Source organism: Pseudopodoces humilis, chromosome 3 (genome assembly GCF_049639895.1).
Source record: "Pseudopodoces humilis isolate 2021_Gansu_Grassland_sample_001 chromosome 3, ASM4963989v1, whole genome shotgun sequence".
Taxonomy (NCBI): domain Eukaryota; kingdom Metazoa; phylum Chordata; class Aves; order Passeriformes; family Paridae; genus Pseudopodoces; species Pseudopodoces humilis.
In genome coordinates this window covers 10,829,648-10,841,817 of record NC_142202.1, presented here as the reverse complement: position 1 = coordinate 10,841,817, position 12,170 = coordinate 10,829,648, and positions in this window count along the sequence as shown.

The following is a 12,170-nucleotide window of genomic DNA, read 5'->3' as shown; positions in this document are numbered from 1 at the left end:
CCAAGCCAACACAGAAACAAAACCTCCCACCTGGGGCTGGGCAGAGATGGTTTGGAAATCTGCATTTCTTTGTCAGTGATGGCAGTTCCAGTGTTTCCTTCTGCACCTTCACAACCCATGCTCTCTATCCAAAAACAACATTTGAAGCAAACATACCTTTTTCTGCTCATCAATATCACCTCCTATATGAGACAGGATAGGGAGCAGCCCAAATTTTGGAGCAAGGAAGGCTCCTGATGGATGGATGAGAGCTCAGTCCTATTTATAACTAATTCATGGAGTGTTTTCATGTGCAGAGCATTCCCAGAAGTTCACTCCTTAGCACCTCAGCTCCCTCAACATCTCTCTCTTAATGCATTTCTCCAGACATAGGAATCATTTCTGCTCTGAAAAAGACAAGATTTCATTAAGCTGTGGGATTTTTAATATAAGAGGAGCTGACATTTTGATTTACTTCTCTGATTCACACCAGAGAATTCCAGATCCAACTCTTTGTCTGATGTAACAGTCATGAACACTGATTTTCTCCCTTCACAGATGCAAGACCACTTGAACCCCTGTGGCTATCTAAGGCTGTGTGGTTGCAAAAGCAATACCAGAGACAAATCTGTTCATGAACCAGCCACACTATTTTCAAGCTGGCAGATAAACTAGGAAATACCAGCTTGCACAAGCCTGAGCCCTGCAACAGTAAGGAGCAATGTCAGCTTCACGATCAGAGCAAGGTATTCCAAGAGTCCTGCTTCATGACTTTGATGATTTCTCATGGCTCACCTTTGCATGCATCCTGCCCCTCTGCTGCTGGTGAATGGGGGAAGTGGACAAGGGGGAGGGCAGGATACAAGCAAGTCCTGTTCAACATCTCACCACACTGGATTTTCTTTTCAGTCATTCCTCTTTCTAAGAAAGTGTGTATTGGTGATGGAGAGAGATGGGGACAACTGACTCAGTGATCAGAATCTGATTTTACTGTGGGCTACATAAGCTTATATATCATTCTAGAAAAGCTAGAATTTTTTTACTACAGTGGTTGAGTTAAACATCATACAAACATACAAACGAATGTGTATTTCTTGATTCAGTCTTCTCCCTGTCTCCAGGCTTGAGTCAATCTTCAAAGCTCTGTTTGTTCCTGCCAAGGCATCCTGGCTATCAGATCTCTTATGCTAATCAAGTCCAAAGTACTTTCTGGTTTCACCATAAGTGGGGTTTTGGGGCCTTGTTCCCTGTGGCACTGAGATTTGCTTAGGCTAATGGTCAAAAGCTCCTTTCGTTCTTTCCTTTCTTTCCAGAAGAAAACTGCAGTACTGGGCCTGAACACACCTGGCATTGGCAGCAGGGCACAGCCAGGGAGTGCTCAGAAGAGCTCGCTATCCATCTCTGAGACTTTGGTTTCACTCCTCTGCCTTGCAGCTCTGCACAAGCAGCCAGGCAGTGCATCAGCTCTCTACCCCTTATCTGCCCTCTCTCTCACTGAAAATGCAGCAGCCTTTCCCAAGCCAAAATGCAAAATGCTTGTGAGGAACAAGGATTTATCACAGGAGGTATAGAAAAAGTGTGACATGAAGGCAGGTTATGTGCCTGGTCCCACTGGTCCCAGCTCCTCTACACCAGGAAAGCTATTTTTGTTTAGTACAAAAGGCAAACTGGGAAGTCAACCTGTGAGCAGTCTTGTCCTTCCCCCACCACAAGGCTGGTAAAAAGGCACATTGTGAAAAAGAAAATATTTTTATTGTTGATGTTTGTTTTGGTTTTTGGTTTTTTGGGTTTGGTTTTTTTTTGAGAGGGAGCCATTTAACATACAGTCAACTCCTATGACAAAATAAGGTTGTTATGAGAAAAATTACAGAGAAGAATTTATTTCTCTGGGATCAGAAGTTTGGAAATTCCAGATGCCTGCAGGGCAGCCACCATTTTGCAGAATAGAAGCGAAGCACTGGATTTTATACACGCTTGTGCTATTTTTGTAGGAATACTTTATTTTTTCAATATATTTTTCAAAGTATTTTGCTTTTTTTTTTCTGATGTTTTTCTTTAATCCAAAATAAAGTAATTTGCTCAAAAAGTTACAACCAAAACTCCATCTCTGTGAAGAGATATTTTTTAATTTGGTCATAAGGCACTTCTGTAATAAATTACATCACTACATTTCATTCCTTAGTTTTGTCTTTATGTTAAATCCAGCTGTGATTTTCAGTTTACTCTGAACACAGACCAAGACTTGAGGACTCAACTGATTAAGAAAATAATTTTAAAGGGCAACTCAAGTTTCTGAAGGGATGTGTTGTGCTCATTTATAGGATCCAACTCTGTTTGGAGTTACCCAGATCCATAACCTCCATTTTCATCACAGCTGCTTTCTGCAATGGAGCAGGGGAGTGATGTTAATGCTGCTCACCATCCTTGAGACAGGTGATGTGCGTGTCCTATGGGGAAACTTTGGACAATGCTCCTGGACCAGGTTGCTTGGACCAGATCTCTTGTTTTGGGGAACACAGGGTGTTTTGGCACCACAAAGTGGTGCAGCTTTGCAGGAAGAGGCCAGGAGCTCTTAAGCTGTTATCACACTAGTGGCATCTTGATTTGAACGTGACAAAGATGCTCCAAACTCTGTAATACTTAAGCAATGGCCAACAGCTACAGTTTGCTGTTGCTCAAGAAACTTCCTTGTTCAGTAGCAGCAGCAGCGATGTGCCCAGCGCTGCAGCTGGAGAAATGGTCTGTGGGGGCTGGTTGCTGCACAGAAAAGAAGGCAGACATTGCTTCTTACACCCTCCAGCATTACAAGGCTGTAATTAAATCCCGTTTTCCAACACTCTGTATAAGCCCGAGGGGACTAGCTGGCACGTGAAGCCTGCAGGGAGTTGGACTCAGCACGCAGAACAAAAGCAGAGACGCTCCCCCACCATTTTATTGTCTGTTTATTGAATGTATCTTCAGCTCTGCTGGGAATTTCCCAGCATATAGGCTTAAAATGGAGCCTCTGCTTTTTTTTTTTTTTTGCTTCATCTCTTCAGGGGCAAATATACTGAGCCATTGATTAGGTTATTTTGGGATCGTGGCACGGCACAATTGCTTGCTGTTACTCTGGCAGTCATTTCTCAGAAGCCTGTTAAGCACATTTTATAGAGCTCTCGAAAACACAGAGCTACCCGAGAACATTTTACACAGCACGTTTCTGATGTGCCTTTGTGTGCAAGTTGTTTGTGTCTCGGCAGCAGCCAAAGAGCCATTTGGATGTGTTGGTTGCTATAGTAATTACTTTTCTTGGGAACTAAAATAATAGCTTACAGCTCCTGCAGCTCGCTGCCGTGTAGACTGCCTTGAACCAGAGACACTTCCATTTTGTTTTGCAGGGGGTTGGGGACTCTCAAGTATGCTGACAGACAGACTTTCCTCCCTATGCTTGTGCAGCTAATTTCAAATTTAACCTTTGCAGAGGATGTGCCACAGGTCTGAAGGCTCAAAAATAAAAGTAGTTTATGAAACAATAGGACAGCTTTGCAGCTGCGGTTTCTGATGGAGTGAAGATTTGGATTTGCTTTCCATTCACTGTTACTGAAAGCTGGTAAGAGAGAGACTGAGGCTCATGCTGAGACTGATTTTCAGTGCTAAGGATGCTACAAAACAGTGGGTGTGGGGCTTAGAGGAGTTTCAAAAATGCCTAAACAAGCCAAGCAGGAACGTGACAAGAAGGGAAGCTCTACATTTTTCAACATTTTTCACTCTGGTGAGGTAACTCCTGTTTGGACCTGCATCTTTGGAGAGGGCAAGGGGGTCTCACAGTGGACAAAACAGCCTTTTGGAGCAACCCAACAGCTGGCAGTCGCCACCTCCCCCCTTCTGCATCTGCAAGCACAGAACATTTCTGAGTGACATTTTAAACTGCAGCTCTGGATGTCTGCTTGATAGGACATTGTGCAGAAGCATTTCCCAGCAGTAGGACAAACCTCATGCTCGTGGCTCTGGAAAGGTCTTTCAGTCACTTTGGGCTCCTGGACTCACAAACTGGGGATTTCTCTGCAGCTTGCAGCCAGGTGGGCTGGCACAGCATGGCACTTCTGGATCTGCCAAGGAAGCAGAAGAGGGGCAGGGGAAAGTGGCACAAGTGCATCATGAAACAGCTGCAGGTTGACTGCAGCTCAGACTCTTGACTCACAGCAGTTGACCTATATAAGGGTCCCAGCACCAGCAATGAGTACCAGTTTGGTTTTGCAGTCAGAGACCAGCAAAAGGTGGGGAGAATATAAAAAAGGGGTCAGAGAAGGGAGCAGGAGGAGCTAGGATGAAAGCAGAGAGAAAACAAATAGGGAAAACATTTTACCTCCCAGTGCTGTCCTAGAAAATTTGCTCTCAGATGTGCACATGGCTGCATTGGCAACTGGCAGGGAGATGCCAAAGGGAGATTAGAGCATCATCTGCTAAAGGCTGTGAAGGCAAAACAGTTCCTGTTAGAGCAACAGCTACACAGAGATGCAGGGAGGGGGGTGTTTGGGGAAACCACAGGGCAAAACTGTGCCTTCATGTGTGAGGGGGATGTGCTTGGCTTGCAGGCAGCAGGTGATAAGAACTTACTTCCCATGTGTAGATGAGCAGATCTTCCCCCCACCCCCTCCCCAATTTAGGCATAGCATGCACACAGGTTTTGTGCCTGCACAGCTCTGCAGCTGAAGCACAGTGCTGTACCAACAGAGCTCGAGCAGCCAAGAGCTGCATGAGCATCATCACTCCCCCCAGGCAGTGCTGGATAAAGGGCCCTTTCCCATGCCCACCTGTTTCTTCTGTTTGAGGCTTGAATTTAACAATACTACTGCAACTAAAGCTGCGTTTCCTATGGCCTTTTTATAAACCTCTCAGGCTGTTTTGTGCTTTTGTATCAGAATTTTTAACTTCATCTTTAGTCCTGGGGGATTGTGGTGTACCAAGAACTTAAAATTGTCCCTGAAGCACAGCAGTAGAAGCAATATTTAGGATGCAAAATCTGAAATACAAAGGGGAAAAAAATAGTATTTATCTAGCAAGATGCTTTAGGAAACAAAAAAGTAACTCAAAGGCATGTGAAGATAAAATTTCACATTCAGTCCAGTGTATTACTTGATTCTGTAGATTATTGTCCTCTTTGAAACATAGCACCTGTATTCACAGTTGCCAACACCTGCACTTTTAGCAAAGTAACAAAATTCATTTATTTACCCACAATGGGTCAGGTGTGGGAGAATCTTGGCTCTCCTTAAACAGGAAATCTGCAGATGTTGTGGGAACTTTAAATCATAATTGAAAACATGATCCAGCTATGAGATACAGACTCCAGTTACCACAAAGTGAACAAAATAATTCAGACTGATTTAACCACAAAAATATGACTCCTGATTTTTAAGCCATGGCTTAGGGAGGAACAGGACAGGACTGATTCATGATTTTTGATTTCCATTGATCTATAGAATGATTAATGAGAGTACTTCTGGACCACTAAATTTTTCTTTAATTTGGGAGTCAATTTTGTTATTAATTATTTGATACTTGGCATTTGCAATGAGCTGCTAGTAACTTAGAACATGTACTTTAGGAAGCCTTGTTATATTAAGAGCAAAAGCTGCAGCTATGTTAAAAATTCAGGGAGGCTGCAAAAACTTTTCTCTACTGCAGAAACTTTGTGCTAGACAAGTATTCTTGTTGGCATAACAATGATTTCTGCTCAGCCAGAACTCTTCTCCAGCAAAGACACTACAAGATAAAAAAAAAAATCTCAAAAGTTTGCTCTCCCATACATCATTAAAATTACTTATCTTACATTACAATATGACAGGTTGCCTGTCTAAATGTGTGGCAGCAGCTGGACAATGCATGAATGCTCCTGGAGTGTGAAAAGCTGAAGTGTCACCCATATAAGTGTGTCAATGGCACCTTAGGGACATGCTTCATCAAGTGCAACTTCCTAGTTGCACAAGTCACTGGGGCTCTGAAGGGGCAGCAAAGATGCTCCACAACCCTCTTTTTTATAAACAGCACTTCCTCAGGCAGGGAGGTTGTGCCAGCTGAATGAGTAGTCCTGCATAGCTCAGGTGGTGAATTTTGTTGCAGTTGCACAAGAGAAAACTGAGTGCACAGAGATACCTACCAAGAATTCACTGAGCCTGATCCTCCACCCCCACCAGAGTGCTGTCAGCTGTGGCTGGCGGCAGAAGCCACGTCATTGTCACAGGTTCAGACACTGTCAGAGCAAAGCACAAGTGGGAATCACTGTATATTTAATTTAATTTAATTTAATTTAATTTAATTTAATTTAATTTAATTTTATTTTATTTTATTTTATTTTTCCTTTTTGTGAAGCAATACTTGGTGAACTCTCCCCCTTTGTTACAGTCAAAACACTTGTGCTTAGTGTCAGGCTCGGGGAGTCCAGGTGGCAAAAGTAATGCCATAGGGAAATTGCAAAGGATTTACGTCAAGGCTATTGCAGCTAGTGGATGGAATGGTACAAAATTTGTTGTTTGACTTTAGCCAGCAGAACCTTCTTTGGAATAGGCAAAAATAGGCAGACAACATTTTAGTGCTAATCAATAGAACCAATCCTCGTGTACCACGTGAAGCATGAGGACATTAGTAAGCAGAACTGCTTTGGTCTTCAAAGTATTCATGCTGTGTAATGTGAATTAAACCACTCTGGGAACCCAAGCAAAGACAAGTTTGTGCTCTGGGGTGGTGCATCTCCAGCCAGCACAAAAGTGGGGAAACCTCCATACTGTACCCAGCCTCACCATGTAGACATCCTTGCATACCAGTCAGATCAAAATCCATCACCAGTTTGTGTTCCTACCACAGCAAGCAAAGTAGCCCAGTACTTCTCCTCCATCCTGAATGGAAAGAGGATGAATGACAGAGAAGATCAAGATTAGAAATCGGAAAAACTCGTAGGAAAGCACCTGGCTCCCATAAATTCTCTTGCTTTAGCACTGAGCTTTATGCTTCAGTTGAATTTTCACCATCAAAGAGCAAAATACAAACCACCAGACATCAATTAAATTACTATTTTAGTCAATCATACCCTTTCCAGTAGCTCTGGTAGCTCTTCTTCATGGGTGCTTGCCAAACGGTGATTCTGAGAAGCAACCCCCTGCTTCAGTAATTGAGCACTGATAAGTTTTAGGAATTGTTGCCTAATATACAGAATTGTTATCCCTTCCTCCTCTGGGGTGCAACACTCAGGAACAAAAAAATGCTTCCAAAATCTCTTTAAAATGGAGCAGCTGTTTTAAGATAGGGAGGACAGGCTAGGATACAACTGTCCTCACAGATGGCAGTTCAGGGTGTAAGCAAGGTCAGAGCTGGCAAAGGGCATGGTTTGTGGGATCAGAAGGCTTTTGGCTTCCTCAGCAAGACAAGCTGGCCCAGGGTTATTTTGTGTGAACAGTCCTGAGAGCATTACACCAACAGGTAGCCAGCACCTCTTATCCCTGCACACCATGTGGGTCAGTCCTCTTTTCTCTCCATCACCCCCATGTCCTGCTCACTCCTCATGGCTCTGTGTCCATGTTTCCTGAGCCAGGCAGGGCAAGGAAGCTGTCTGGGCTTCTTCTGAGCACTCAGTCTTACACAGGGCACAGGCAATGTGTGCAGCACATCCATATGTCACTGGAGACATCCATCTCTTCCAAATATGCCGACAATTCAGCAACCTGGCAGCCAAAAGAAGGCATTTCAGAACTGCAGTAATTTTATTCTACAGCTCTAAAGAAGCAAAGCCATCCCTGGATGGGGATGTGAAAGTGCTATTGCAGTGTCTTGAGCAACAAATGGTGTCTAGTGTTTATGCAGAGAAGAGTGGTATGAACCAGAGAGAGGAAGTACTGACTAGACTGTCTGGTTACACTGTCCATCCCAGCGGGAATGCTGGTAACCAAAGAAACCACAAAGGTAAAAAAAAACAACCACCACCTACCGAGGGGCCCCATACCTGGGTAAAAGCTGTAACACTGGGACTTTTATCTTTGCTGTGGCTGCACTAGTGCAAACAAGCGGAGTGACTCTTGTCTGCTGCTCTATCTCTGCTGCATTCACAGTGGGATCTGAAAAATCCCACAGGATAACCCATCAGATTGCTTTTTTATCCTTTTATCAGAGAGTAATCACACACCCTGTATACAAGAAAGAAAAGGAACAAAGCATGCAAAGTCAAAAATATACATAATGGAAAATGCCGAGTAGAAGTTGCAAAAGCAGACTGATTTTGTCCTCTCGTTCCTCACTTGTTATGATAAGGACTTTTATTTTACAGCCATTGATCCATTTTCTCGTGGGGCTTCAGCCTCCCTGGGTGTACTGAGCAGGCTGTGCCGAGGTAGCAAAGAGGTGCTCAGGCTTTGCTTTCCTCTCACTCACCCAGGCTGTGCCCAGAGCAGCTCCTCAGCTCTTCCTTCCACTGGTAAAGCTGCCTTGTTTTCTTCTGAGTATTTTTCATTGCCTCAGGGAAAGTGCAGAGTTGCCACGTGAGGTGAGCAGCTGCTGTACTGTGCTGCAGGGGCAGAAGAGTGATGTGCAGACAGCTTTTGGCCAGATATATTCCAGCCATGTACTTTTTTAGGGATCATTTAGAATGCTTACGACCTGATTTCACAGATAATGCAATTTTATTTGGCACTCAGTTTTGTTTTTGGGAATTTATGGATCGTGTACTTGGACTGACTGCAGTTGGGTTTCCCCTGGCATGGGAGCATTTAAAAATAATGTTTTTCAGTTACAATCAAAGGATTTTTTTTTTTCCCAAAAGTACTCACTAGACCAAGTTTACTTAGAGAATTAAGTTCAGACTTGTTTTGAGTCTGATGTGGAATAGCAAGTGGCAAGGAGCAGTAAGTGCTGTCCAGCCTAGAGGAGAGCATGGACGAATTGAAAAGAAAATAAAAATTAAAAACTGAGAAAATTTTTAGTTCAGTCTGTCCAGGTATGCTGCTGTTTTCACCATCCCTCTGCAATCGAGGTAGTGTTACCTTCCAACAGGAGGATGATCAGTGCACTGCTTTCTTAAACTGCTGAGACTAAATTCCAAAGAAGCAACAAAAACCCTGCAAGTGTAATGCTTCAGCCTTGTAAGACACATTCCCTGCCACAGTGAACTAATGATGTAATTTAAATCACAGTAAAGGATGTAAAAAAGACAAGGCACAAAAGGAAGAGGAGACAAAAATATCCTAGTAACAACATGTTCTTCCAAACTATGAGCATAATAATGTGATTTAAATTTCTACCAGATTTGGGGAATTTTTTTCACATCATTGTTCTCTTCCTTCTGCAATTAAGTGGTTGTACTTGACTGCATGGTGGTAAGCAAATAACACTAATTGTTATTCTGATTGGAGGGTATCAGACTGAAACCATGAATTCTGTTATCAGCTACAGGTAATAAAAATTGTATGAAAAGATCTATTTCAGGCAGCTTTAGCATCTTTTTTCTCTCTCTTTTTACACAAAAGAAGCAGGTCTGACAAGCAATATGACAGTGAAATCCTTCTGCTGAGTCAGATGCTCAAACTTACATAATTGGGGTGTATTTCCATATTGCCTCCCTCCTTTCCTGTGCACGAGGCACAGAGGGAATGTCTGCTCCAAGGCTGCTCACAGTAGCCGAGTGTGGAAGCCTCAACATTACAACTTAAATATTTAAAATACCTTAACATCTCCACAGTGGGATAATGAAATACTGTACTAAGTCAGCAAGGCAGGGTCTTCTGCCCAGTGACTGGAGCCCATATGTTGCACAGAAGCAGGGTGAAACTTTTCTGTTCCATGGAACACTGAGTAAATAAGAATTTGGTCAAACAGTATGTCATTTCCTCATTTTTCAGAAAAGCAGTTCTAAAAACAAGCAGGAAAAAAAATTAATTATTAAAGAAAATCTGATTATTGCAATGTTCCAATGCCATTTTCTGACTCTGGTACATTGTGTGATTTCTCAGGCTGTTATTTTTTGTAGTGTTATGGTGGAACTGTCTGCTAAAATCCCAGAGCCCTATCACACAAAACTAGTTTACTAGAAATGTCATTTGGCACGCAAACATTTTTGTCCACAGCAGAAATTTCCGTGGTGTATTTGGAAAGAAGTGCCAAGAAAAGAAAGCTTCGTGTTCACAGATGGCATGTTCCTCATTGACTGCTTCAACCACGAGAGATGTGTGCACAGCTCCAGCCCTGTGGGCTGTCTGTTCTCAGAGTTGCAAGGGTTTTTTGGTTAAAAATAAAAAATAGGTACAAGTATAAGAAATACTGAAAGGAAAACACAAACTAAAAAACAAAGACCAAAGAGAAAGCAAGAAGGTGAGAAACACAGCAAGCTGAGTTAAATCAGATGTATGTCCCTGCAGAGGAGATGATGAGATGAGCTATCTGAGAGATGCAAATTCAGATCATGCCAGGCAGAATGGGAAACTGAACCTCCTCCAACTTCTTGGAGGAATGCCTTTATTACTGTGTTTCAGGATAACTGAAAATGAGTAAACAGCACACCATTTGCTTTCCTTTCTAGCTTAGAAAGCTTACAAGCACCATTTCAGATTGAACAACATTTAATCTGGTACAAGTGTGGGGGGTTGAGTTTTTCCCCCCACACAGAGCAAAGAAGAAAATAATATTTATTTTGGCTGTCTTCTGGATTATTTCCCTCCCTCCTATTTGGCTGCTCAACTGAAAAAGCAATCCTATACCCATTCTCCATTGATCTACTTCCAGCAGGGTTCCACTCCACATCCCTCTGGGTTTGGCAGCCTCAGAAATGAATTCAGCTAGAAAGTCCTGTAAGCCACTTACAATATTGGAAGTCATCTCACTCTGCTTCCACTGATGAGGAAGCATTCTCTTGGACTAAGTGGCAAGACACAGACTGGTTAGGTTGTTTGCAAGATGGGTAGAAAACTGGCCAACAGGCTGCACTCAGAGGGTCTTGATCAATGTTTTTATCTCAGGATGGCAGCCTGTTGCAAGTGAGGTTTCCCTGAGATTGTTGCTGGGCTCCACGCTGTCCATCTTCACAAGGATTTGGGTGATAGATTTGAAAGCAGCTTCACCCAGGGCTGCTGATATCACTAAACTGGGCAGTGAAGACAACCTGCCCTGTGAGGAAAGACGGAAGGAGTTACATCTTATCTCCCTGGGGGAGAGAAGGCTTGGAGGCAGGGGGCTAATCTCAATATACCATAGTGCTACAAAGAGGGCGGAGGCTCTCCTCACCAAGTACTGCATGGAGAAGACAAGGCACAACATGCATTTTCTTACGGTGAGAGCAACCAACGACTAAAACACAGGGATGTCGTGGTAGAGTCCCTGTCAGGGGAGATTTCCAAGCTGCCACTGGACAGGGTGCTCGATAATCTCATCTAGGCTCCCTCCCACAAAAGTTGGACCAATGATCTTTCCAGCTCCCTTCCAGCCTGGTCTATTCCATGGTTCTATGAGTCTGTGAGAACATGGGGTCCTGTAGCCATCTTCAACATTATCCTGAAGAAAGAACCAGCCCAGCCCCACCATTTGCCAGCAAGCAGACCTGCATGCACTACAGTTCCAGCTGTCCAGACAGATCTCCAGCTCACCCAGCTGGCAGGGACCACACGAAGGGCGCTGCTCTTTCTCACCCGCTGGACACCGGACCTCATCGGCCCACGTGAACCAGCAGCAACTTTTCGCTCGGGGCCGAGGCCCAGGTGTGGGTGGTGAGGAGCGGTCTCACGGCTCACCGAGGCCTCTGTGACCTTGGGAACTCACGGCTGCCGTGGCCCTCGCAGCCGGGACACACCGGCCGCGCCTCTCCTGGCGGACCGCAGCGCCGGGGTCCGCGCCCCCCGCTGCCCCATTAGCCAGTGGCTCTAGGAAGGAGACAAAGGCGCTCTGCACGGCCGGAGGCGTTGACCGGCAAGGAAAAGGGGCCGGGGGCGCAGGACGGGCGCTGGGAGACCCTCAGCGCGCCTCCCGCCGCCTCTTCCCGACCGAGCCCTCAGGCAACGCGGTGAGAGAGCGGCGCCGAGGCGGCCACACAGCGCGGTGACGGGCGCGCTCCCCATCCAATAGAACCGCGTTGTTATCTGATGGACACGCGTACTGACCAATCGTGGCACCTCAACAGGTCCCCCCTCGGCTCGGTGCCAATCGCGATGCCGGCGGCGGGCGGGGAGGCGGGGCCGTGT